The sequence below is a fragment of the Podarcis muralis genome, chromosome 14, assembly GCF_964188315.1.
Source record: "Podarcis muralis chromosome 14, rPodMur119.hap1.1, whole genome shotgun sequence".
Taxonomy (NCBI): Eukaryota; Metazoa; Chordata; class Lepidosauria; order Squamata; family Lacertidae; genus Podarcis; species Podarcis muralis.
This window is the reverse complement of record NC_135668.1, coordinates 51,191,321-51,215,872: the sequence shown is the minus strand read 5'-3', so window position 1 is coordinate 51,215,872 and position 24,552 is coordinate 51,191,321. Positions and strand designations below refer to the sequence as shown.

The window sequence follows — 24,552 nt, the reverse complement described above, 5'->3', positions numbered from 1 at the left end:
CTCCTCTTCGGATCCCGAGGACTCCAGCTTCAATTTTTAAAGTCCATAAATAAAGTCTGGTCCCCATGATTGCACAGGAAGTGGAAGCCCCTCTGGTTCCTCACCAGCTGCATCCCCTGCAGTTTATTCCACTTCCCCAACAAGTTCCTCCGAACTGTTCATTACCACCTTATATTTGAGTTTTCACGCAATGGAAAAGCCATTTCCGGAAAACGAACAGAATGTAGCACCTCCTTAGTGCCCATTTCCATGTTCTCGGATTCCAGAAAACACATATGTTTGCAGCTGCCTTTAACCTGGAGGCAGGGATAGGAACCAACTTAAAGGTAAAGGGACCCCTGACCATTAGGTCCAGTCGTGGCCGACTCTGGGGTTGCGGTGCTCATCTCGCTTTACTGGCCGAGGGAGCCGGCGTACAGCTTCTGGGTCATGTGGCCAGCATGACTAAGCCGCTTCTGGCGAACCAGAGCAGCGCATGGAAACACCGTTTACCTTCTGGCCGGAGTGGTACTTATTTATCTAATTGCACTCTGACGTGCTTTTGAACTTCTAGGTTGGCAGGAGCTGGGACTGAGCAACAGGAAATCACCCGGTCACGGGGATTCGAACCGCCGACCTTCTGATCGGCAAGTCTTAGGCTCTGTGGTTTAACCCATGGTGCCACCCACATCCCTTGGAACCAACTCAGATGGGTTCGAAAGAGATATAGAGAAATGCGAGGAGCAGGAGAAAGCTATGGAGGGCTACCAGCCTCAATGGCTCTGCCCTGCCTCCATGGTGAGAGGTAGCCATACTTCCGAAACCCAGTATCTGGAAGCCTCAGGAGGGGAGAATTGCTCTTGTGCTCAGATCCTGTTTGTGGGTTTCCAACAGGCATCTAGGTTGACCACTGTGAGAACAGGGTGCTGGACTAGATGGGGCACCCGCCTGATTCAGCACACTCTTCTTAAGTTCTTATGGAAAAAACGCAAGGCTAAAGTGATGAGATCTGGGGCGGAATATCAGTGCACTGCCGTTTCTGCAAGGGAACAGAAGCACCCATGCTCTGAAAGCGTGGGGAGATAGCAAAGTTGTCCAATGGCACCTGTTGCACACCACACTCACTAGTGTGAATGAAAGTTAATGCAACCCGCTGGTATATTGGTCAAAAAGCCGCAGATCCATAACACTACCGGCAGTGCAGTGTGACTGTAACAGCTGAAAACAGGACAGAAGTGCTGGCATTGTAATCGGGAAAACAACTGCAGTCTTCCTCATGTCTGAATGCCCCCTTTAGTCATAGAACCACAGAAGGCATTGCATCTTCTGCTTTATGGCAGGTGTAAACAGAAGATGAGATGACAGAAGCTTCAGCTCCAGAGAGATGAGAGTCACATGGTCTGGCAGGATGAGGCGCCTGGGGGCTGAGGACAGTAGATGATGAGAAAGGACAAAGAAGGAATGGAGAAAGGAATGTAGGGTCTCACTAGGGAAGAAGAGGGATGGGACTAAATAAATAAAAAATTATTTATACCCCACCCTCCCCGGCCAGGGCCGGGCTCAGGGCAGCTAACACTAAAGATGAATTACAATAAATGTAATAAGAAAAAACAAACCAACAACAACAAACAAACAAATCATTCCACTATTGAACAGCTCTCACCCTCAGAAAGTCCTTCCTCATGCTGGGCTGTAACCTCCTGTCTTCTCATTAAAGTCCATTGATTTGGGTCCTACCCTCTGGAGCAGCAGAAAGCAAGCTTGCTCCATCTTCCACGTGGAAGCCCTTCAGTCATCTGAAGATTGTGATCATATCCCCTCATCATATCATCACAATCCCTTTTCATTTTAATGACCCTGAACAACTCAGTATCATCAGCAAACGTGACCACCGCTTGCTATAATTCTATCCTTTCCACTTTAAAAAACAAATAAACAAGCTTCCGAGATATGAACCCATTCTGCTTGAGGATTCTTTGTGCAACTTGTTATGTACCAAGCTTGGATCCTAGAACAATAGGCAGGTAGGATCCTAGAATGCAACAACTGATTGGCCTGCAGGAGAAGACCAATCAGGCTCCAGGAGGGAAGCAGAATCAGCCAATCAGATGGAACTCCTTGTGTAAATAATGTATATAAAAGCCTGAGGTTTGGGGGGGAAATTCAGTCACTGTTTTACAAGCTGCAATAAAGAGCATGAAATCACTGCAGGACTCCGAGTATATTTCAAAATTCAAGGAATTAACTTTCCTCACTCCACCACCCCACCTTCCTAGAATTGCACCAATAGCTTCAGTTCCATGAGACAGATGTGGCTGTTGCCCATATAGAGCCAATCTCCACTCCATATGGTCCTGTCTTGCTCAGTGTGCTGCTGCCGCTGCTTCCCGAGGAGATGGCCTTTCTGACAACAAATTGGATTTCCCAGGGTCCTTCAGAGAAGATGCTTAAAAAAAATACAGACATTTCATTTTCCCCAGTATCATCCTTTCTGGGCAACATCCTTCCTGTGCCTAGAGTGGCTGGACCAACCCAGTCAGATAGGTGGGGTAGAATATATTATTATTATTATTATTATTATTATTATTATTATTATTATTATTATTATTATTATTTCACAGCTCTCAGGTGCCAGATCCAGCTTTGACCTAACACAGAAAATGATATCTGAGTTCTCAGTCATCTTGACTTGTGCAGAAGACTGCGGCAGCAAGAAGAGACATGCCCAGCTCACCAGAAATGAATGTTGCAGGCGCCATGGAGTTAATGATCTGTGATGCAGGGAGAGAAAGGGAAAGTTGCTGATCTCACACCAGGAATCTCTACTGATGGAGTTCCACTGGGTAGTCTCAGACAGGCAGTCTAATGAGGAGCCAGCCGCACACATCCAAACTGCGCACTTGACAAAAGGAGTTCCTGTACCCTTGAAATGACCTTGTGGGGTCCCGACCTTGTAAAATGATGCTCGGGAGAAGGCACTACCAGCAAAAAAAGCACTACCTTTAGTCTTCAGCTGCTCTCTTAAGTTGGCCAATGTGTGCTGACGTGGCAACTGACTGTTGCCAGCATCTCAGTCTTGGATGCCGGAGGCAATGCCGTCAAAAAGAAAACACCATCCCACGGCTGGGAAGATGGGCAGAACTGGGGCACAGCAAGGAGCAACACAAGGATCAGAACTGGAAATGGCTCGTGGGCACCTTGGCCACCGCAAAAACCCAGCTGCATTGGCATAAACCAAATACCGGGTGACATTGTAGTAAGCTTTGACAGGCAATTTATCACAGAATATACTAGTCCAAAGGGATGCGGGTGGCGCTGTGGGTTAAACCACAGAGCCTAGGATTTGCTGATCATAAGGCCAGCAGTTCGAATCCCCGCAACAGGGTGAGCTCCCGTTGCTCAGTCCCTGCTCCTGCCAACCTAGCAGTTCGAAAGCACGTCAAAGTGCAAGTAGATAAATAGGTACCGCTCTGGCGGGAAGGTAAACGGCGTTTCCGTGCGCTGCTCTGGTTCGCCAGAAGCGGCTTAGTCATGCTGGCCACATGACCCAGAAGCTGTACGCCGCCTCCCTCGGCCAATAAAGTGAGATGAGCGCCGCAACCCCAGAGTTGGTCACAACTGGACCCAATGGTCAAGGGTCCCTTTACCTTTATACTTGTCCAAGTTCTTCAGCATCTCTCTATGGGACTATGCATGCTTACAGCAAAATCCGAGGGCTTCAGGAAAACCATCTCTCCAGATGCTTAAGCAATGATGGAGCTCTGGGCCCATCTCTGCTGTGGTGGTGCCTATGAGTCCCTGCTCACAGTAGCATCCAGGGATACAGGGAACCACTGCAACTACATTTCCCAGGGCTCCTATGATCCCTCAATGCTGCAGCAATTATACATAGGAGCATCTGATGGTCTGAGAACATATACCGTATTTTTCCGTGTATAAGACTAGGGTTTTTTTTAACCAAAAAATTTCCGGTAGGTTTGAAATTGGGGCTCGTCTTATACACGGACAGTGCTGAGGGGTGTTTTCTTCATTTGGAGTCCCCCCAAAAGGGGGCGTCTTATACATGGGGGCATCTTATATAAGGAAAAATGTGGTATGTTTCTATGTCTCCTCTAAGCTGGAATTCCCTTATACTTAGCTGAAGAGCTTAGCTGCGTAACTGAAGCAAGTCTTGTGTCTCCTTTCCTTAAATGGCACACAAGGAAGTGAATGACATGATATGGTTGCAGAACAATTCTGTAAGGCATCCGTAAAAGGCAATTTTCAAAATGCTCAGAACCAGCAAAACATAATCACATTTCTATGTGAATCGAAAAACCACACGGCTAACAACCTAGTCTTATTGTATGTTTTGTACAAAGTAAGTCCCAACGACATCAATGGGGCATCGTCCTGAGAAGGAGCAGAGGACTGGGTCTCCATGAAGGCGCAATGGAAAGCTTTACCATTATGATTTTATTTAAATGAGTTTTTGTTTAACATCTCAAAATAAACATTTACATTATACCATATATTCCATGACTTCCCTTCTTCCACTTCCCTGGTTCATTTTGTTTATCTATCATTCCTGCATTTTTACTATGTCAATTTTTGTCAGTACTCCAATTTTACATCATTCAATGATTAATTAAACTGCTGAATTTATCTTAATGCTGCCAACGTTTTCAAATGTGTACAGTTATTTTCCATATAATCAGCAATAGATATTCTTCTCGCTCTCTTAGTCTATTCGTTAAACTTGATAGTTCCGCATATTCTATCAGCCTAAGTTGCCAGCCCTCCTTACTCGGAACCTCTCTCACTTTCCATTTTGGGGCTAACAGAACATGAGCTGTCATTGTTGCGTACATAAATAAGGTTCTCTGATACCTGGAAACTTCTGACTGCACTATTCCTAACAAAAATGCCTCTGGTCTTTTTGGGAAGGTTGTTTTAGGCATTTCCCCCCCATCTCATTATAAATCATTTCCCAGTATTCTGTAACCTTTTTACATGCCGACCACATATGAAAAAAAGTTCATTTCTTTACATTTCCAGCACAAATCCAATTCTGCTTTATACATCTTAGCCAATCTACTCAGAGTTAGATGCCATCTATGAATCATTTTCATATGATTTTGTTTCAATGCATAACATGCAGAAATTTTCAAACCATTCACCCAAAGTTTCCCCAAAGATTTAGGCCTTTATTGTGCCCTAAGTCCATTGCCCAGTGTGTCATTGAAGCTTTGACCAGCTCATCCTTTTCCCCATTCCAATAATAATTTATACATTGTTGGCAATGATTTATCTTTATTCTGTATTAACTCTCTTTCATATTGTGAGTTTTGGTCTGAGAAACCATGTTTCTTATCTAATTCAAACATATCATGTAGCTGGTGGTAATGTAACCAATCTAATCTGTGACTTGGCTTCTTAAATCTTCCATTGGTTTCAGTCTGGTTCACTCCCTGTAAAATCCAGCAAGTCTCTATAAATCACCCATTGTCTATCCATATTAATTATCTTAATGGTAATTGCTTCAATGGGGGATAACAACAGAGGTGCTTTTCTTTCTTTGTATTTCTCCCAGACTCTATACAAATTTCTCCTAATAATGTGGTTCTTAAACTTTTGTAGATTTTAGCTTTCCCATACCAAAGATATGCATTCCAGCCAAATTTTTTATCATGACCTTCCAAATAAAAAATGTGTGCATTTTCCAATGCAATCCATTCCTTTAACCAACACAAACAGGCTGCCTCATAATATAATTGCAGGTCAGGCAGGGTAAAGTCTCCTCTTTCCCCCCTGCCAAACGAATTCAGAGATATCTCCCCCCCCCACACACACAATGGAAAGCTTTAAGTCACCTCCTACAAGATGTAAAGTGGAACAGTTTGGTGATCTTCTCCAGAGAGCCAGCTCTAGAATGGAAGCACCACAACAGTGAAGGTTGTGCTGATGAGACCATCTATAAATATGGGGCCCCCGAGTAAGACCTCCTTCCGTGAATGGTGTGGTCCAACTGTGACCCATGGCAGACCTCAAAACCAGGTCAAAGAGCATTTTGCTGAACCAGGAGCTCATATTGAACAGCCACCGACCTGCATACTGCTTCGTAAAAGCTCAACATTTATTGCTGATCCACTCCACAGTGCTATTTACCCATTGAACTTTTCTGCTTTAGCCATGGAGTTTTACATCTCTCATTCATCACTTATATGGCTTAACAATCTAGTCTAGCCTTACCCTCGGTACAAAACAGATTGGCCTTTCTTTGATGATAAATTGTTTTTCTATTCAACCTAGAGCTCCCATGTCCCTTTGCCCACCATCTAAGCACCCATTAATAAATTTTAGTGGGGAAGACTCGTTACACGTTGACTTGTTACGATAAATCCTCACACTGGCCTTTGATATTGAATAACTTGACCAGGCTGTTCTGCTCTTAGACAGCAGGAACATAGAAATCTGCCTTATGCAGAGTCAGACCATTGCTCTATCTAGCTAATATAAACAGAGATACAGTCATACCTCATGTTACGTCCGCTTCACGTTACATTCTTTCAGGTTACATCCCGCGGTGACCTGGAAGTACCGGAAAGGGTTACTTTCGGGTTCCACCACTTGCGCATGCGCAGAGTCGCAAAATGACATCACGCGCATGCACAGAAGTGGCGAATCGCAACCCACGCGTGCGCAGACACACCGCTGCAGGTTGCACTCTTTTCATGTTGTGAATGGGCCTCCGGAACGGATCCCGTTCACAACCAGAGGTACCACTGTAAAAAACTTATTTTGGGTGGTGCACTAGGCAAGTTTTTTAAAAAGCCAGCAGAAGCCATTTGGGGGTAACTTTACCTAGCAGTTGGAGGAAATGCTCCCTCAGAGAATAAAGCCCTACTTTCAGGTGGCATAAGATCTGCTTTCAGTTTAGAAACACAACGTCAGAAGATAAAAATTGGCATTCTCCAAGTCTCACAGGTCATTGCACGTAGCGTGCGCACTTAAGCACAAAAGAAGAACGTGCTGGATCAGGCCAATGACCATCTAGTGCAGCATCCTGTTCTCACAGTGGCTGACCAGTTGCCATAATGGCAAGTCCCCAAGCAGGACCTGGGCACAAGAGCCCTCTCCTCGCCTGTGGTTTCCAGCAATTGGCGTTGAGAGGCAATCACTGCCTTGGAAGACCTACATTGGCTCCCATTACATTTCCGAACACAATTCAAAGTGTTGGTGTTGACCTTTAAAGCCCTAAATGGCCTCGGCCCAGTAGACCTGAAGGAGCGTCTCCACCCCCATCGTTCTGCCTGGATGCTGAGGTCCAGCTCCAAGGGCCTTCTGGCGGTTCCCTCATTGCGAGAAGCAAAGCTACAGGAAACCAGGCAGAGGGCCTTCTCGGTGGTGGCACCCGCCCTGTGGAACGCCCTCCCATCAGATATCAAAGAGATAAACAACTACCTCACATTCAGAAGACATCTGAAGGCAGCCCTGTTCAGGGAAGTTTTTGATGTGTGACATTTTAGTGTATTTTTGGTCTTTGTTGGAAGCTGCCCAGAGTGGCTGGGGAAACCGAGCCAGATGGGCGGGGTACAAATAATAAATTATAATATTATTATTATTGGACCATGTAGGCAGAGCATAGCCTTCATCATGGCTAGTAGCCATGGGTAGCCTTATGCTTCACAATTTGGTCCAATCCTCTTTTAAAGCTATCTAGGTTGGAGAGCATCACTGCCACCAGAAGCAAACTCCACAGTTTAACTTTTCACTGTATGAAGAAGGAAAACAAAGGATTTATTCATGTATGCTACAACAGCGGCAAGAGTCTTGATAGCACAAGGATGGAAGAAGGAGGAAACCCTGACAAAGGAAGAGTGGCAAGAGAAATGGATGAGCTATGCAGAATTGGCTAAACTGACATACAAACTGCGATATAAGGACAACTGTGACTTTAAAGAAGAATGGGAACTTTTTACAAATTACTTAAAAAGACAACAAAATGAATTGGACTCCTTGGCAGTTTTTGAATAAACATACACAAATTTATTGATTGATCTACCATGTTGATAGATAATATAAGGATTTATACAATTTTATAATATGCAGAGAATAACATGTGTTGAGAAATCAGAGAGGAGTTGATGGAAGTATGGGGGGGGGAGGGATGATTTGATGGGGAGGTGGGGGAAAGGGGGGAAAATAATGAATATGATATGTTTTTGATATTTTGTTATGTTGAAATTGCTAATAAAAAACTTTTAAAAAAGAAAGAAATGTTTTCCTTTCTCTGTCCTGAACTTCCGGCATTCAGCTTCGCTGGATGTTCTAACAGTTCTAGTGTTTTGAGAGCGGGAGAAAAAAACTTTCCTCTCTCCGCTTTCTCTGTGCCATCCTTAATTTCATAAACCTCTATCACGTTTCCCTCTTCCTTGCCATTTCTCTAAAGGAGAAAGCGCCAAATGTGGTCAACCTTTCCTCCACAGGAATCACTCCGCCCTCTTTGGTTGCCCTCAGGGCCAGATTTAGGTTTGATGAGGCCCTGAGCTACTGAAGGGGGGGGGGGGCTTTATATGTCCAGCTGTCCTTTGTCAACAACAAATTGTCACTGTTTTTTGTGTTGAATATATGTAGGGGTGAGCAAACTTTTTCAGCAGGGGGCTGGTCCACTGTCCCTCAGACCTTGTGGGGGGCCGGACTACATTTTGGAAAAAAATAAAAAGGAACGAATTCCTATGCCCCACAAATAACCCAGAGATGCATTTTAAATCAAAGGACACATTCTACTCATGTAAAAACACGCTGATTCCTGGGCTGTCCGCGGACCGGACTTAGAAGGCGATTGGGCCGGATCCGGCCCCTGGGCCTTAGTTTGCCTACCAAAGTGCTTTATGGTAATTTATGGACCTAATAGGTATCTAAAACCATTTGCACATAACAAAATATGTATTTTATCAAAATACATCCAGGTTTTTTCCCCTTTAATTTTTGGGGGGGCTCCCCAAGAGATTGGGGCCCTAAGCTATAGCTTGTTTAAGGTAAAGGTAAAGGGACCCCTGACCATTAGGTCCAGTCGTGGATGACTCTAGGGTTGTGGCACTCATCTCGCTTTATTGGCCGAGGGAGCCGGCGTACAGCTTCCGGGTCATGTGGCCAGCATGACTAAGCCTCTTCTGGCGAACCAGAGCAGCTCACGGAAACGCCGTTTACCTTCCCGCCGGAGTGGTACCTATTTATCTACTTGCACTTTGACATGCTTTCGAACTGCTAGGTTGGCAGGAGCAGGGACCGAGCAACGGGAGCTCACCCTGTCGCGGGGATTCGAACCGCCGACCTTCTGATCAGCAAGTCCTAGGCTCTGTGGTTTAACCCACAGCACCACCCGCGTCCCATAGCTTGTTTAGCTTATACATAAATCTGGCACTGGTTGCCCTCTGTTCTGAACCTCTTCCAACCCTACATCCTTTTCGAGGAGAGGCAGCCAGAACGGTGCACGGTATCCCAATGTGGCGGCAGCACCTCACGCCCTCCTACTTCAAAACAGCGCCATTGACGCCGAGTGAAACAGCAGGGCATGGGAAACGCTCAGCTGTCTTTGCGGCTGCAGGGTTTTTGCTGAAAGAGGATTCCCTTTCAGCTCTCGGCGCCCACCGAGACCGTTTGCTGACAGCGTGCAGCTCAAATATCATTTGCTTAATTTCTGTCCTGTGTATACACAAGAGAGCTCCTCTTTCTTGTCAACAAAAGGGCATCGGCGCCCGCAAAAGCCTGAAGAACTTCCAGCCACTGGCTTTGCACAGCGCATGAAATATTGAAGGCACTTGTCAAAATGCCCTAATGGTTTTTTTCTGGGGGGGGGAGGGGTCTCGTTGCTTCAGCTCCATTTCCCCCCAAGCCTGCCACTGGATCTTTTGAGAATGACTCTCTGTCGAAGTCGCCTTAGACAACAGGAGCAAAAGGAGTGAGAAAATATGCTGTGTTTCCTGGCAATATCCTCCCCTCCCCGCCTGTTGTTCTTCGGAGAGCATACAGGCGCTTGAAATATCATTTTTACTTCAACCTCTAGAATATAAAATAAAACAGATTGATACCCGCAACTTGCCAACCTCTCTGCATTGCCGGCTAAAAGAATTACATAAATATCCACTGTGTCGGCTCCCACCTCGTACTTCTGGGATTCTGTCATTTTGGATGTCTCACTTAATTTGTGTTACTTGGTCACTAGATTGTATCCTTTCACTCCTGATTTGTTTTGAAGTGTGAAATGAAGAAGTGTTCTAATGTTATTTTCATGCTGACTGGGGATAGATAGATTGGTTCAGGATCCGTTTTTTAAAAAGCAAACCAACTATCATGTCTAAGGCAACAGGCAAGAAAAGAATCACCTTGAATCTAGAGTTTCAAAAGACTTGGACGTATTTTGTAGACACATTCCATAAAAAGGTAAGGGAGGGAGTAAAACCAGGGGCATATCTATGTTGCAAGGTGTACAGCACATTACGTGCACAGTTCAGGTGAGACTCTCACATTTCATTGGCAAAAATAAAATCAAGTTTCTAGACCAGGCATCTCCAACCTCGGCCCTCCAGATGTTTTGGGACTACAACTCCCATCATCCCTGACCACTGGTCCTGTTAGCTAGGGATGCTGGGAGTTGTAGTCCCAAAACATCTGGAGGGCCAGGGTTGGGGGTGCCTGTTCTAGACCTTGTGACTGAGGATATTTGTATATAGATGACATATGGTGATATATTTAAAGGCATAGACATTTCCAGTGGTGAGGAAATGAGCTTCAGTGCCTTGTGTAACACCTTGCAGAAGCAGAGTAACTTGTGCACAATATGACATAGTCAATTTTTTAAAAATGCAATCATAAAATGCATGTTTGGCTGTTAACCCAGGCTGGGATCTATTCATGCAACAGAATGCTATGGTAGAATAGATTTCCAGTGCAATCCTAGGCAAGAATGGGCTGCAAACACCACCACCGCTGAGGTTTTATGTGTAAAAATCTCAAATCTGAAATTCAAACGGAGGGAGCTGAAATTTTACTTGGAAATGAGAAATTCAAATCCTTAGACCTGTTGGCATCTTTTGGTTATTGTGATGAGCATGAAATCTCATGTTGTCAAAGACAACCCTGTCCTTCCATGAATTCCTTCCATTTTAGGGGTTTTCCAAGTTCTTTGGAGAAATGCTCATTTATGCCTTTAAATTGCCATCACTCCACCTTGTTCACCATTGCTCTTTGGGACATCAAATAGCCAAATCTGATTCTTCACCATTTTGCCTACTGGGGTCTTGTGATACAGTGATGTCAGGCGTGGCATTGTGACATCATCCTGTTCATCGTGTGATCCCTGTCTGGGTGGAAGAGCCCAGGAGACAAATTCAGGATGAGGAAGAAAAGGAGAAACGTTGGTTGCATTTATTTTAACGTTGTTTCCCCTGCTTTTCTTCCATTAGGGGATCTCAGTGCAACTACTGGGATAGAGATACAATATCAAAAGAGCATGGTGAAATAACAATTCAATCTGGAAAAAAATGTAAATAAAGGAGCAACAGCCAGGAAGGCAATGGTGCTGAACAGCGTTGAAGAAAAGGGGAGTTATTTGTAGCATCTAGTTATTTTTAAGAGAAATTTCTACCGCTCTGAAATCAACAGTTTTGACCTGAAAATGGAAACCTCTTAAATATTTGCTGTAGACAGATGGGCAACTATCAGACCCTGTCCAATATTATTATATGCCAACGAGTAAACGATACAAAATGCCACTGCATGTCAGTGATCAAATATGCAACCGTGATTTCGCTCATCATCAGATGTCAAATGCTAGATAGAAAATATTCATTGGGTGTTCTGTGGCAAATGGCTAGTTAACCTGTGCCCCCTTTCAGATGTGCAATTCTCATCAGCCCCAGCCAAGTCGAGAATTTTCAGAGGAGAATTTGAAAGGAGACTCACGCCAGACATCTAAAGCACATCCAGTACAAACAACGTCCCCTCAAAATCCCCAGAAACTGCTGTTCCCTCCTGACAAATTCCCGGCATCCTTAAACTATGGTTCCCAGGACTCTTTGGGTGGAACCATGTATTTTATTTTATTTTTTATTAATTTTTAGTAATACAGAAAAAGCAAAAGAAATGCACATAAAAAAATAAGGCTACTATTTACATACACATAAATCCTTCCCACCCCCATATCTTCCCACCACCACATCCTTTGACCCCCCTCCACAACATCTCGACTTCCTTATCTTATTGATTCGATACTATCATTGCAATTTTTAAATTTTAAATTTTGATCTCATTATGACATTCCTCAGCATCTTAAAAAGCAAAGACATCACCTTGCCAACAAAGGTCCATATAGTTAAAGCTATGGTTTTCCCAGTAGTGGTGTAGGGAATTGAGAGCTGGACCATAAAGAAGGCTGATCACAAAGAATTGATGCTTTTGAATTCTGGTGCTGGAGGAGACTCTTGAGAGTCCCATGAACTGCAAGAAGATCAAACCTATCCATTCTTAAGGAAATCAGCCCTGAGTGCTCAATGGAAGGACAGATCCTGAAGCTGAGGCTCCAATACTTTGGCCACCTCATGAGAAGAGAAGACCCTGATGTTGGGAAAGATGGAGGGCGCAAGGAGAAGGGGACAACAGAGGATGAGATGGTTGGACAGCGTTCTCGAAGCTACCAGCGTGAGTTTGACCAAACTGTGGGAGGCAGTGGAAGACAGGAGTGCCTGGCGTGCTCTGGTCCATGGGGTCACGAAGAGTCAGACATGACTAAACAACTAAACGAATAAACATCATAATCATCAACAACAACATGACATTCCTAATTAATATTTTCTACTTTACTCCTTTAACCTAAGCATATCCGCCTATTCGTTCTTGAACAGTGTTCGTCCATGTATTCTTCAAAACATTGCCATTCTAGACTGAGTTTTTGGTTTGTCTGTCTTCTTAAGTATGCAGTTAGCCTTGCCATTTCTATAAATTGACTTAGTTAGTATAGCCAGTCTTCTTTTGTGGGTATTAGTTCGCTCTTCCATTTGCTGGCATATACTATCCTGGTGGCTTGCTCTAGCATATAAGAAAATTCCTTTCTTTTTCTGTGGTATGTCTTTTCCCAATAAGCCTAATAAATATGCCTCTGGTTTCTTTTGTAAAGATGTTTTCAACATTTTTTTTGAGTTCTTCATGGATCATACCCCAGTAGTGGGTGGAGCCATGTATTTTAAATGTGTGTTGGATTCGCTTTGGTGTGAACCTGCCCTGGGACAGCAACTTTGACCAAAGCAGAGTAACAATTTTGCTTCCTGTCACAAGGAACACCCTACTAGCGTATTCTTCAAATCCATCTTTTCGGGGGGGAACAATGACATGTAGAAACAAATGCAAAGTTTAATTTTAATTTTCTTTGCGCATCCTTTTAAAGGAATCGCCAGGATCCTTCTATGCTGCTGCTGTTGCTTTATTAAAAGATCACGGAGTGGCAATCAGCATTGTGGTCTCCCAGCCCCTTTACCTGGGCCTTGATCCTCAGGGAAAGCAGTAATCCCCTGTTGGTGACATCACGGGCCGTTGCCATGGAAACATCACAACCCCGGGCTTTATTAGTTTGCCACGAGATTATAGCGAGGAGGAAATGGGCATGCAAAGACTTGTTGAAAGACAAATATCTCAGGCAATTAGCAAAACCAGCAAGGAAAAATTATGATAATACAGGAGATAGGAACATTAATCCAATTTATAAGTATAATCTACCCCAAAGTACTCCCCAGCGGGAAGGTAGCTCTTTCACAGCCCCTTCATTCTTAAGTAAACTGAAGTTGGGGAATAGCATGCAACAGTGCAGTAATTTGCTTCATTCGACGTTTCATTGGGCAATTTGGAAGTTTATTATAAAACTACAGCTTGAAGGTTTAGGAAGTTACAGTCTTGCTTGTCAACCTATATTCAATATTTTAATATTTTGTTGGAAGCCGCCCAGAGTGGCTGGGGAAACCCAGCCAGATGGGCAGGGTATAAATAATAAATTATTATTATAAGATTATTATTAATAATTTGTGTCTGGAAATCAGAGACGAGGCACATCTCTCTTTCCATGTGTAGAAACTGGTTCCCAACATTCTGTCACACTCTTGTGTGACCAAGAGAAAGAACCCAAGACGGTGCTGTATACATATAGTAGCTGGCTTGGTTCTGGAAATCAGAGATGGGACGTATGTCTCTATGTCTTTGCGTACAGAAAAACAGGATCTCAACGTTCCGTCACACTCCTGTGTGACCAAGAGAAAGAACCAAGGATGGTGCCATATACACATAGTAGCTGGCTTGGAAATCAGATCCAAGGCATACCTATCTCTTTCTACATGTATATAAAAACAGGTAGCCAACACTCTGTCACACGCTAATGTGACCAAGAGACAGAACCCAAGATGGTGCCATATACATATAGTAGCTGGCTTGATTCATCATCGCTGAGCACACCAATTGGATATTGTGCTTAAAAGAGCAACACTCCTCTATCTCTTCCTACCCCATGCAAAGTATTATGGTGGATGTCTGTCACCAACAGTGATCTTGAGAGTTTGTGGACACCGTGTATTCTACGTGCACAGTGACAGTGTGACCCTCATCCTGGTGCTTTTGCAGAAATGAGAAGTCTTGATCATAGATGAACTGCTCAACCTGTCTGCTGGCACCTCTCTATACCTGCGGCCAGCACTCTTAGCAGGACTAAGGAAAGGAATCTAGTATAGAGCGCTAAAGAAAACTGGGTAGGGCTATGCAAAGTTAGAGCAAAGTCCATTCTTGATGGTGCCCATCATTTGCTTCTATATAGGATATTCAGGTTGAGTGCCGCCCTATAAGAGTTTGGATTGGATTTGATATCCCGCTTTATCACTACCCGAAGGAGTCTCAAAGTGGCTAACATTCTCCTTTCCCTTCCTCCCCCACAACAAACACTCTGTGAGGTGAGTGAGGCTGAGAGACTTCAGAGAAGTGTGACTGGCCCAAGGTCACCCAGCAGCTGCATGTGGAGGAGCGGGAAAGCGAACCCAGTTCACCAGATTACGAGACTACCGCTCTTAACCACTACACCACACTGGCTCTCCATTTTGGACCCCCCAAAATGGCCCAACGAGAAACCTGACTAATGAAGATGCAGACAGAAGGTGAAACTTGAAGCTCATGCACACTGGTAGATAGACAGAGTGCAAAGTCAGCAGTATACATCATAATGCCCAGTTTCTTAGGATCAGCAAGGCCGCATCCTATGCCTGGGGCTGCTGGGAGCAAGCTCCGTTGAAGTTCCTTCCGACAGCACAGGTTCAACTTCTAAAGCGCATCGGACAACAGCAAAAGATTAGCAATGAGCTGAAATACAACCTTTCACTTTTAACTAGAAATGGAAAAAAGAACACCTCACAAAGAAATGTTGCTAGTGAGGACAAGGAACCCTGTGGAAAAGAAATAAGGGTCCAACCTCTGCTGGATTATATTCCTCTGTTTCAGACTTCTACACTAATCCGTCACAAGTAAACTTGAAAGCCTTGTTATCACCTCATTCCCTTGTCAGAGGAAGGAGAATCCCTCCGTTGTCTTGGAGACGGCACCATTGCTCCTGCTCAGAGAAAGTCCTGGTGCTCTGCTCCCCTTCCCCCCCTTCACTACACCACTGGCCATATGTCAGTTCATGCTGAACCTTTGACAAAACTTTGCCATACTGAAACCTCTTTCCTCTGCAAGGACTCCTTGCTTGCATTTGAAGGCAATTAGTAATGTGTACCTGGAGCTTCATCCTTCCTCGCAGAGCAAGCAGCGTTGTGGAACGTGTTGTTGACTTGCAGGGATGTTCTGACATTCTGGTGCCACCAAAGGATTTAGACACCGGTCACGGCTGGAAGTCCTGTGCCAAAGAACAGAGAAAAAGAGTTTTAACTGGAGGTGGAAAACCCACTCACACATATACATGCGCTGAAGAGGAACCAAAATGGCCCAGATCTGGAGATGGGGTTGATTTATAGATGTAGTGGAAAAGGTCGCAAAGTTAAAATGGACATATACAGGACATGTGGCAAGACACAGCTCAGGCTGATGGAATAAAGAGGTATGGAGACCCTGCAATTTCAAAAGACCAAGTGAATGATCACCTTTATGATGGGTGGGTGATCTAAAACAGGCACCCCCAAACTCGGCCCTCCAGGTGTTTTGGGACTACAATTCCCATCATCCCTGACCACTGGTCCTGTTAGCTAGGGATGATGGGAGTTGTAGTCCCAAAACATCTGGAGGGCGGAGTTTGGAGATGCCTGATCTAAAACTAGCAGCAGGGTTTATGTGGCTGCAAAGAAACAACAATGAAGAGAACTTGAAGAGGCATATGTCCAAGGATGTGTTTAATTTTTATTGAAAGTTTTCAACATAAAATACAATAAATGTCAAACCAATCGAAAGACAAAGAATAATGAAGAACCAAAATAAGAATAAAGAAAAATCAAGGAATAGAGAGACGGAAAAGAAAAAGAATATACAGTGGTGCCTCGGTTTACGAAGTTAATCAGTTCCAGAAGTCCGTTCTTAAACTGAAACTGTTCTTAAAGTGAGGCACACTTTCCCTATTGAGGCCTCCTGCTGCCGGTGCCCTTCCACCGTTCGGATTCCATTCTTAGACCAAGGTGAAGTTCGCAAACCAGGACACTACTTCCGGTTTTGCGGAGTTTGTAAACCAAATTGTTCATAAACAGGACTGCTCTTAAACTGAGGTACCACTGTATACAAAAAAGGCGTTTCCTCACATTTATGGTATATCATATCCTTTATCCATACACAGAAAGGTAGACCCTCCCAGCTCCTATTTCCTCCCCCAGTCTCCCACCCTGAGAGACCCTTTCTACCCTGCCTTTCATGCAGGAACCACCAGCTTCCAGCTGTATAGTCCAGAGGTGCCTATTTAAGGATGGATGTGAAATGCTATAGTGTAAAAGAAGAATCAAATAAGGAAAGCCAATCAGCCTCAGCTTTAAGGCAGCTGGTGACTGTTTGCTGGGCTGGGAGGCAGTTGTATTTGACCAACAGGGAAACTGAGGCTCTGAGGAGTCTGAAACACTTGTACGAGGGGCAAGGGCAGAGCTATGACAGCGCACATAAAACCTGGTTGCACTGCTAGAGCAGAGAAGGGTTGCGTCAAATATTTTGCAAGCTGATGCCGATTTCTCCGAATGCATAAGATTTTCCTTGAGCAGTTATCGCCACCCTGATTTCCTAGGACAACTTCCACCCTCCAAGAGCTTTAGCAGGAGAAGAACTGGATTCTGTCCCCACCCCTCTTATCTAAATCCAGTAAGGTGGATTGGCGACACCATCCCTGACTGGCTGGGCTCTCACAAATACAAGTGGGTGGGGAATTGCAGAAAAGTACCAGCAAGCCTGGGATGCGGGTGGCACTGTGAGTTAAACCACAGAGCCTAGGACTTGCCGATCAGAAGGTCAGCGGTTCGAATCCCCGTAACGGGGTGAGCTCCTGTTGCTCGGTCCCTGCTCCTGCCAACCTAGCAGTTCGAAAGCACATCAAAGTGCAAGTAGATAAATAGGTACCACTCCGGCGGGAAGGTAAACAGCGTTTCCATGTGCTGCTCTGGTTTGCCATAAGCGGCTTAGTCATGCTGGCCACATGACCTGGAAGCTGTACGCCGGCTCCCTCGGCCTATAGAGCGAGATGAGCGCCGCAACCCCAGAGTCGGCCACGACTGGACCTAATGGTCAGGGGTCCCTGTACCCTTTACTTTACCAGCAAGCCTACGGGTAAAAACACAAAACAGCCTTCAAAAGAGTAAAAGGGGATTTTCTTTTGTTTTAACTCTTCCGTAGCCTTTGAAACAACGTCTGCACGAGAACCAAATAGCGAACGCATTCAGCGCGGCACTCATTTCAATGCACTGCGCCTCAGCACCTGCTGAGGTCATCTCCTCTCTTGCAGTTTCTCGGAGGACAATTTGCCATCCTCTCCCTCACTCGCATTCCAAATGCTGGTCCCTTCCTTGATGGCGGTGCAGCTGACAGCCCACAGCATTGCATTCGCTGCACTGAATAGTCTATTGACGACTTTGTGCCTAATGCCTACAATGAGAAGCAGAGGAAACAAATCTACCGTAATTTTCCATGTTTAGTGCCTTATTACGGTGGCTGCCTCCACTGATTAGTTTGCATTTTTCCTGCGACGCCTTCCTGAGCGCTCCTTCTGCTCCGCATCCTTTATCTTCATCTTCAGCTATCAATGAGCTCCGGCTGGCTGTATCGGCAGACACGGCAGAAGCTTTTGAGAGGGGCTGTGGATGGAGAGACCGGGCCTTGAAGCTCCAAAGACTTCGCCTCTGCCATGGACTGAACAGGGGGCTGGAGCTACCATGGCTCTGCCCATTTGTCACATGAAAACAAAGAAGTGGAGCAATAGCGATGCAGCAATAAAACTGCCACCACATTTGCAAAGCTAAGCAGGGTCCGGTCTGGTTTCAAATTGGATGGGGGACCACGTGTTGAGATTCCTGCTTTACAAGGGGTTGAGCTGGATGGCTGTCAGGGTTCCTCCCAAAGCTACAATTCTGTGATTCTCTGGTTTTATTTCAAGCTGGCCAATCTAAAACTCGAACTCGCAGCCCTGACTGGGAAGCACTGCCCGACCCACCTGCAAAGTGGGGCTAATACCTTGCAAGGTTGGTCTAAGGCAGGGCTCAGGTGCCTCAAACCCTCAGGGGCTGGATGTGCCCCCCAACTCTATCTGCTCACCCCCTCTCTAAGTTACACTGCCTTCTAGCCCTGGTTCAGACCTCCCTTGAGTGTTTTTGCCTGCCTGGAATATATCCTTGAACTCTGATGCTGCCCCTTGCTTCCCAGGACAGAGAGGGGAATGTGAGCATGTGTAGAAACTAGCCTGCTCTCCAGAGGTAAATTTTACATTCATTGCCTGCCCCACCACTGGTATCTGGCCCCCGGACAGTTACTCAGAATGGAATGTGGCCCTTGGACCGAGAAAAGTCTCATCCCTGCTGCAAGATCCCCCTGCACTTTGAACCCTCTGTCTCACCGTATCCCAACCCAGAGCATTCCAGATGCTGTCGAACTCCAACACCCACCATCCCTGACCATTGGGCATGTTGGCTGGTGATGACGGGAGCTGGATCTGGAGAGCCCCAGGATGGGGAAAGACTGCTCTATATAGGTGTATGGAGCATGTACAGTGGTACCTTGGGTTAAGAACTTAATTCGTTCCGGAGGTGCGTTCTTAACCTGAAACTGTTCTTAACCTGAAGCACCACTTTAGCTAATGGGGCCTCCCGCTGCTGCTGCACTGCCACTGCACGATTTCTGTTCTCACCCTGAAGCAAAGTTCTTAACCTAAAGCACTATTTTTGGGTTAGCGGAGTCTGTAACCTGAAGCGTATGTAACCCGAGGTACCACTGTATACACTTCTCCCTTTCTGGCTGAGCTCACTGCCTCTCTGTATATTGACACTGTTTACAACTTGGTTTGGGAAAAGCAAGAAGCGGTTGCATTCTCAAATGTTTGGCCTCAGAAATAAATGGAGGAAATAAAATGGTGGATAGCAGGGGAAACTGTACAACTGAGCTGGTTCGGAGGAGAAGGTAGTATGATTGCCTTAAGGCAACCCCCCCCCCCTCTTACACCATCAGTTAATAAGTTTCATTTAAAGGCAGAGAAAGAGAAGGAGAGAAACTTCTGCTTACTGATTCGCTGCTTAATTGCAGACTCCACATCCGGGTGGAGGAGCAACTCCCCATCCAAAAGCAATATTGTATCTGGTTCCTGTGGGATCCATTCCGCTGCCGACGGATCTCTCCAGGCCTCCTCATTGTCTTAACTTATTACCCAAGCAGAGAATGAATAAACAACTTTACTGAGATCGTTCTCTGTCTCCCCACCCCACAAGTAACATGACTCAGAAGATTGTATTACTCATCACGAACCTGGTGCCTCCGCTCCCCTTCAAACGCTTTTGGAATTGTTTGCGGCTAATAAGTCCTTCCCCCAGGAAGTTATTGTTCTGTGCGGGGAAATCCTCTTGATGTTCTTTAGATGTAACGGTACAAGTGTTCAGGCATCATCCCCATTGAAAGTACATGTGATTGTGATGGGTGAGTCCTAAGACTATAAGACGTGGCTGCTGGATTAGACCAGTGACCCATCAAGCCCAGCATCCTGTTCTCCCAGTGGCCAGTGGAAAACCTGAAACAGGACCTGAGTAATCTCCCCTCGTGTGGTTTCCCACAACCCATATTCAGAAACATTGCTGTCTCCAACTGCGGAGGCAGACCTTAGCCATCATGGCCTTAGCCACAATAGCCCTCTTCTCCTCCATGAATTTGCTTAATCCTCTTTTAAAGGCATCTGGGTTTTTGACCATCAATGCCTCCTGGAGGTGCGAGTTCCATAGTTATGCACTGCACAAAAAAGTTGCATCTTGTTCTCTATCATGAATCTCCCCATATTGAGCATCATCATCATCATCATCATCATCATCATCAATTTTTATTTATACCCCGCCCTTCCTGGTTCAAAAACCAGGCTCAGGGTGGCTAACAACAAATTTAAACCACTTTAAAACACTGAATTATAAAAGCATGAAATACAGTATAAAAACATGAATAACAAGAAAAATCAAAAATCAATTAGATAATCCCCAGGGCTAGCTGGCTGAATTGGTCCTACTTGGGCCAGCGTGGAGGCCAGGGGAGAATTAGCTGTGGGGTCTCAGAGCGGGTGATCTTCATAAACAGGGAGGGGGAAGGAAGAGAAGGGAAATAAAAGAACAGGCTGAATTCAAATTAAAGGTCAGGCGGAATAGTTCTGTCTTACAGGCCTGGTGGAAGGAGATTAAATCCTGCAGGGCCCTGGTCTCATGGGACAGAGCATTCCACCAGGTCGGAGCCATCACTGAAAAGGCCCTGGTGGAGGATAGTCTGACTTCCTTAGGGCCCGGGACCTCTAAACTATGGTTATTCATGGACCTCAAGGTCCTCTGCGGGGCAGACCAGGAGAGGCGGTTCCGTAGATACGAAGTGATATCAATGAATTCTAGTGTTAGCAGAAAGGGAGAAATTTGTGGACATCCGATTCAGGCATCTGGTTGGCCACTGTGAGAACAGGATGCTGGACTAGATAGGCCCTTGGCCTGATCCTGCAGGCTCTTTTTGTGTCCCTAATGTTCGTAACAGAGAGAGGGGTGAAGTCTGCAGGCAGCAAAATGCCTAGAGATGGCCCTTCACAATGCCACAGATGTCATGGCACCAAGCTTGCTTGCTGCCAAACAGGAGCCACACTCGAAAGAGAGAGAAAAGAGACTCACGTAGAATGTGATCCAAGTTGGGTCATTGTCTCCCTCTTACACCCTCTGAAGAGTCAACATCTTCTGGTGCCAGGTATCTGTAATACCACCTCCTTCTGGGGTTGGGTATGGGCCTTGGTAGTTCCATCACCCTCAGAGGTAGCAGCCTAGGAAAAGATAGTATTCTGTGGCAGCCCCTAGACTGCAGAATTCCCTTCCCACAAAGGTGTGTCTGGCACCTTTGCCTTCTAGTTTTCCTCAAATGCTGAAGAGCCAGCTCTTTCACACCTGAGTCAAATCATTTGTTAGAACCTGCCCTCCTTCCTGTAATCTGTTTCACCTGATGTGAATATTGCATTGCTGTCAACTGCCCTGAAGCCTCACAGTGAGAGGATAGGACTCAGCAAAGTGTGGCCTCGCCTTTTAAAAAAGAAAAAAGGGCATCTGCTCAAAAATACCCTCAGTTAAAGAGCTCAAAAACTGCCAACTTCCCCCAAGAGAGGCTTCATCTTCTGCTGCTGTTTGTGGTTTGCCTTATTATCATTGGTTTAACATACCGTGGGATGTCATTTCTGGTCCGTAGCTCAGTGACCTTTGCAAGTCTGCCTCCATCCATCAAGGAATTTTTGTAAGTAAATAGCCAAAAGATCCCACTCCACTTTACTCTAGATGTTCAACATTTGTGGAGTGCGGAGGAAATATTTTTCCTCCCCTCTTTCTAAATCACACATATCAAAGCAGAAGGCAGCACCTTCTTCCTCTTTGCTTTGTATCTACTAAGGAATACCAAACTTCCTTTTGGGGGGGAATTAAAGTAAAAAGTTGCTAAGCACAGCCTGTGTCCTTTAATGCAGAGATAAGCAAATTTCTCGCTTGCTGGAGGTACTTATTGCAATCCCAATATCTACCAACCAGAGCTGAGTGCAAAAGACATACAGTTCAAAAAGAGCACCTCTGAGCACATCCAGACTTCTTTTTCAGTTAAGGTAAAGGTAAAGGGACCCCTGACCATTAGGTCCAGTCGTGACTGACTCTGGGGTTGCAGCGCTCATCTCGCTTTACTGGCCAAGGGAGCCAGCGTACAGCTTCCGGGTCATGTGGCCAGCATGACTGAGCCGCTTCTGGCGAACCAGAGCAGCGCATGGAAACGCCGTTTACCTTCCCGCTGGAGCGGTACCTATTTATCTACTTGCAATTTGACATGCTTTCAAACTGCCACTTTGGCAGGAGCAGGGACCGAGCAATGGGAGCTCACCCCGTCGCGGGGATTCGAACTGCCAACCTTCTGATCAGCAAGTCCTAGGCTCTGTGGTTTAACCCACAGCGCCACCCACGTCCTGCTCTCACACAAAAAGTCCATTCCGGGTTTTCAAGTGCTGTTGCAATCCACAGGGAAAAGCTTGGTATATGCTCAAACCACGTGTTGAAATCAGTGGGGCATAGAATAAGGGCTTCCTTCTGACTGGATCATGCCCAACACAGCAACCGAAAAATGAAGACTTAACGCCCCACCATCCCAAAACTTACTGAGCAATACAGAATCAAAGAGAGGAACTAACAGCTTGCCATCTTATATACTAATAGCAAATATTATATACTAATAGCAAACTCATTCAACAGGTGTCAAAATGGCACCATCAACACATGAGAAGAAGATATTGGGATTTGGGGGGAGGGGAAGAATATACAACAAACAAGACTATACAAGAAAACACAACAAACACGGGGAAGAAAGCCTAAGGTTGGGGCAAGAGAACCACTCAATAGCTCAGTGTGTGCATGAAATGCCTATTGTTTGTGATGATGATGGGTTGGTGGCAAGGGGTGGAATGGAATGCCCTGGCAAAGGGCATGGCTGGCTGGCTGGCTTCCTGAACAGGAAGACTCTACGCCAGGGGTAGACAACCTAAGGCCCGGGGGCTGGATGCAGCCCAATCGCCTTCTCAATCCGGCCCGTGGACAGTCCGGGAATCAGTGTGTTTTTACATGAGTAGAATGTTTGCTTTTATTTAAAATACATCTCTGGGTTATTTGTGGGGCATAGGAATTTGTTCATTTTTTCCTTCAAAATATAGTCCAGCCCCCACCACATGGTCTGAGGGACAGTGGACCGGCCCATGGCTGAAAAAGGTTGCTGACCCCTGCTCTACGCTGAAAGCTTTTCATAAATGGAGCAAAACCAAAACTGGCAGGTTTATCCATCCCTATCAAAAGCCAGGAGTTGTGCAAGTCCAAAGAGGACACAGAAGCACACCAGGGTCAGGAAGCCAGTTGTGCATACAAAGGTCCATCTCAACAGGAAGTCCATTATAGCCCTTCCTGTCTCGAAGGACCCAGCGACCAGGCTAGGGACAGGGGGGATTCCAGAGTTTGCAGACACTTCCCTGCCAGGAAGACGCTCCACATCTTGTGGTGAGCTTCCAGATTGCTGAAAGTTCCCAGTCCTAGCCCAACACCAGTCTGACCACAGACATAAAGTAGAATACTAGCTGAGTTAAGAAAGGTTTTAAATAGTTTTACAATGTTCTCATATATCCCTTAGGAACCCAAAACAGCAAGGGATTTCTTGGGCTACTCTGAAGGGCTTGGGTTTCTTTAGAAGAGCTGGAGGACTATGGTGTCCTCAATATTTGCTTTATTTACAAATATCAAAGCTGAGCTGAGAGGATACAAAATTCTCTTAAAAGCAGAAGGCATTGCATCCAGGGCTGCTGTGCCCTGCTTTCTGCTAACACCAGCTAGATCAGCCTTTGTCAACCTGGTACCCTACAGAAGTTTGGGGCAGCTCTGTTCTTCTTCATCATCACCATCACCACCACCACCAAGTAATCATCATCTCCTCTGCTGAACAGGCTCGTTGAGGCAGAGTAGTGAGCCCAGGAAAAAATGCACAGAGGTTTGCTGCTCTCGACTATCCAGCATAAAATGCGGAAGATTAAAACAAATGCCGGGGGAAGAAATTATATGCTAAATTTCAGCTTGACGCGATTTGAAATGGCTGAGCCCTTAAGCCCTGGAAGTTAGGATTTTAAGAACACATAATGAGGGCGGGGAAAGGATACTGTAATAAAATGCAAAGTATAGCTTTACAGAGGTATCCTTTAAAATTAAAAAAAAAAAAAGACGAAAGGAGCTGAGCCGCTAGCGACCGATTTTCAAATATCGGTATCATTACCTTCTGATTACATCCTGCTTTTTATTAGAAATGCAAAATATTAAAAGCATTACAGTGGGAGAG

At 45.4% G+C, this 24,552-nt stretch overlaps 1 protein-coding gene across 3 annotated transcripts in view; it reads right to left on the bottom strand.

The window, feature by feature from the left end:
* ELFN1 (extracellular leucine rich repeat and fibronectin type III domain containing 1) overlaps window positions 1-24,552 on the bottom strand; it is a 261,693-nt gene that overhangs the window by 171,530 nt on the left and 65,611 nt on the right. For all 3 annotated transcript variants that reach the window (XM_077918711.1, XM_028705543.2, XM_028705544.2), the window contains exon 2: window positions 15,761-15,880. The gene's annotated coding sequence lies outside the window, so the exon portion shown is untranslated. The remainder of the gene's footprint in view (window positions 1-15,760; window positions 15,881-24,552) is intronic.